Source organism: Kogia breviceps, chromosome 14 (assembly GCF_026419965.1).
Source record: "Kogia breviceps isolate mKogBre1 chromosome 14, mKogBre1 haplotype 1, whole genome shotgun sequence".
NCBI lineage: Eukaryota > Metazoa > Chordata > Mammalia > Artiodactyla > Physeteridae > Kogia > Kogia breviceps.
This window is the reverse complement of record NC_081323.1, coordinates 81,505,617-81,508,928: the sequence shown is the minus strand read 5'-3', so window position 1 is coordinate 81,508,928 and position 3,312 is coordinate 81,505,617. Positions and strand designations below refer to the sequence as shown.

General features: G+C 40.5%; 1 non-coding gene across 1 annotated transcript; it reads right to left on the bottom strand.

Moving 5' to 3' along the window:
• Window positions 1–425: 425 nt before the first annotated feature.
• Window positions 426–498, bottom strand: TRNAG-CCC (transfer RNA glycine (anticodon CCC)). Its single transcript has one exon. It is a non-coding gene; the product is annotated as a tRNA-Gly (tRNA).
• Window positions 499–3,312: the final 2,814 nt, after the last annotated feature.

Below are 3,312 nucleotides of genomic sequence, written 5' to 3'. Positions count from 1 at the left end.
TCACCGTTCGACTTAAGATTTTAAATTATTGTTAGCAAATGATAGTTTAAATCTCTCTGTCCTCTTTATCATTTCTGAAAATGTTAATTTGTACCTCTTTTTTTCTTGATAATTTTCTTTTTCTAGATCTTTATTATTTATTTGTTTGATGGTTCATTAATTTTTGCTCTTGTTTAGGTTCCTTCCTTCCTTCTGATTTCTTTACATTTGCTCCATTTTTCTTTTTCTACATTTCTGAGATTACTTGCTCTTTCTTATTTTATATATAATTTATTTTTAAATACAGGTATTTATGGTTGTACATTGAACTCCTATAGCCACATCCTACAGTGTTTTTTAAAAATATTAATTAATGTATTTATTTGGTTGCGCTGGCTCTTAGTTGCGGCATGGGGGACCTTTCAGTTGCAGCATGTGGGATCTAGTTCCCTGACCAGGGATCGAACCTGGGCCCCCTGCATTGGGAGTGCAGCGTCTTAACCACTGGACCACCAGGGAAGTCCCTACAGACATTTAGTGTTTGTATTAGTTTCCTATGGCTGCTATAACGAATTGCCACAAACTTGTTGGCTTAAAACGACAGAAATATTTTCTCTCACTGTTTTGGAAATCTGAAAATCAGTGTCACTGGGCCAAAATCAGGGTGTCAGCAGGTTTCCATATAACATTTACAAGTCCCACAAGTATCTCCAAGCCTGTAAGTGCACAACATTAAATAGCAAACTAAAAAACACCATGAAGGGGCTTCCCTGGTGGCGCAGTGGTTGAGAATCTGCCTGCTAATGCAGGGGACACGGTTTCGAGCCCTGGTCTGGGAGGATCCCACATGCCACGGAGCAACTAGGCCCGTGAGCCACAACTACTGAGCCTGCGCGTCTGGAGCCTGTGCTCCGCAACAAGAGAGGCTGCGACAGTGAGAGGCCTGCGATGAAGAGGGGCCCCCGCTTGCCACAACTAGAGAAAGCCCGCTCACAGAAACGAAGACCCAACACAGCAAAAACAAATAAATAAATAAACTCCTACCCCCAACATCTTCTTTAAAAAAAACAAACACCATGAAAAGTCAACACATTTTCATGGAATAAAGAAAGAGTCCTTACATTTTCATTTTGCACTGGGACCCACAAATTACATAGCTGGCCCTGCTTCTGGGACTCCCGTTACATGTATGTTGATATACTCGATAGCGTTCCACTCAACAATTTTTCTTTATTCTATTTTCTGTCTAGTCTTCAGACTGGATCATCTGTATGGACCTATGTATCTTCAAATTTGCTAATGCCTTCTTCTGTCAACTCAAACGTGTTGTTGAGTCTCTCTAGTGAATTTTTTATTTCAGTTACTGTATTTTTCAACTCCAGAATTCCTATTTGGTTCTTTTTAAGCCATTTCCATTTCTTTATTGATGTTCTTTATTTGATGAATAATTGTCACACTTTCCTTTCATTCAATAAACATGTATACTTTAGTGCTTTGAACATATTTATAATAGCTGATTTAAAGTCTTTGTCTACTAAGTCCAGTGTCTGGGCCCCTTCAGACAGTTTCTTATTACTTCTTTTCCCCCTGCGTTTGGGCTATACTTTCCTGTTCCTTTGCATGTCAGTCAGACCAGAATTGGTGTGTCAGTGCAGCCGTGTCCTAGCTGTGTGATTTGGAGCAAGCAACTTTATCACTCTGAGCCTCATTTTCCACGAATGTGAGTTAGAAATAGCTCTGTTGGGAGGATTAAATGAGATCTGCCTCATAATTTTTTACTGAAACCTGAACATCTTAGAGAATATATTGTAACTCTGGATCCTGATCTCCCAGGGACTGTTGTCGTTGATTCTGTCATTGTTGTTGTTTGCTGCTTGGCTGGTTGGTTGACTAAGTGACTTGTCTGGATTAATTCTTTATAGTTTGTCTTCCCCACAGTGTGCAGCCACCCAAGTCTCCGTTCAGTTTTATTCTGGTGTGGTGTTTTGTTGTTGTTGTTTTTTTCATCTTGTTTTTACTTTAAAGCTTGACTTCCTAGGTATCACCCCTGGGTCAGCATAGCTTAGTGGCCAGCCAGTGGTTGGTCACAAGTTTTTCTTAAACACCTTGAGCCCGTGCCTTCCACCCTTTGCCAAGGGGGTCTGTGTGTGGACTGGGGCACACAAAGTTCAGGCAGGTTACGAGTCTGCCTTGGTTTTTCTTTCTGCTTGCAAAAGGCCTGATGTTCAGCCAGGGATCTGGAGTGGGGGTCCTCAACTGCACGCACATGTGTGTGCACACCTCTAGATCCCCAGGAATATGTCAGAGCTTCTCAAAGCCCCCTGTGGCTATCTTGTGCCCTACATCTCCTTTTCAGACTCTTGACTGCTCTCTTGCTTGCCCCAGGCAGCATTGTAGCCTTAGGCAACTGTGACACTGGCCTTTCCCAATTGTTTGCCACCAATTGATATTATTTTCAACATCACCCCTCCACATGAGCTTTTTGGCAGAGCTCCAAATCAGGTCAGTTCCTCCAGCAGCAGAAGTGAGGCTGCCCGTTTTCATGGCTACCATGTCATGGCATTGGGGTGGGGGAAGGGAAATGGAAGCAGCCTGGAGATAAAATGCCACAGACCCACTGTTATTACTGAGGTTCACTTTTTCTTGAATAAATGCCTTTCCATTTGCTGTATGCCTTTAGTTACCTTCCAGAGTACTGAAATAGTTGTATTGGATAATTTTGCCAGTTTTATCATTGCTTTTTCTGAGGAGAGGATTTGCCAAGGTCACTTCCCTCTGTCACTTCCCCTCCTCATTCTTTACTGCTTCTTATAATGCTCTAAGTGGGAATTTCTTCCTGAAGTACATCCATTAGGAACTTTTTCAGAAAGGATCTGTGAGAAATAAAATCTTTTTTTTTTACCTTTATCTGCTTTTTATTACCATGGGAATCTATTTGGACCTATTTTAAATTATATTTAGTATTTGTAGTGTTTCTTCATTCTTGAGAATCGTGTCTCAACAATTCTGGAAAATTCTTAGTCATTATATCTTCAAATATCTCTACTTCATTCTTTTCGTACTCTTTCTGGAATCTCTAGTAGACATATGTTGACTATTCTGATTCTATTATCTGTGTCTCCTAACTTCTTTTTCACCATTTCAGTTCTCTGTTCTTCTTCAACTCTCTTTTCCAGTTCATTAATCCTCTCTTCTACTGTGTTCAATCTGCTGTTAAATCCACCCCTTGAGGGCTTTATTGTGCAGTTTGTTTCAGTGACTACCTTTTCTGTTTTTAGAAACTTTGTTTCTTTGTCAAATTCTGGGGGTTTTATTGTTTGTTTTCTTAGAGTC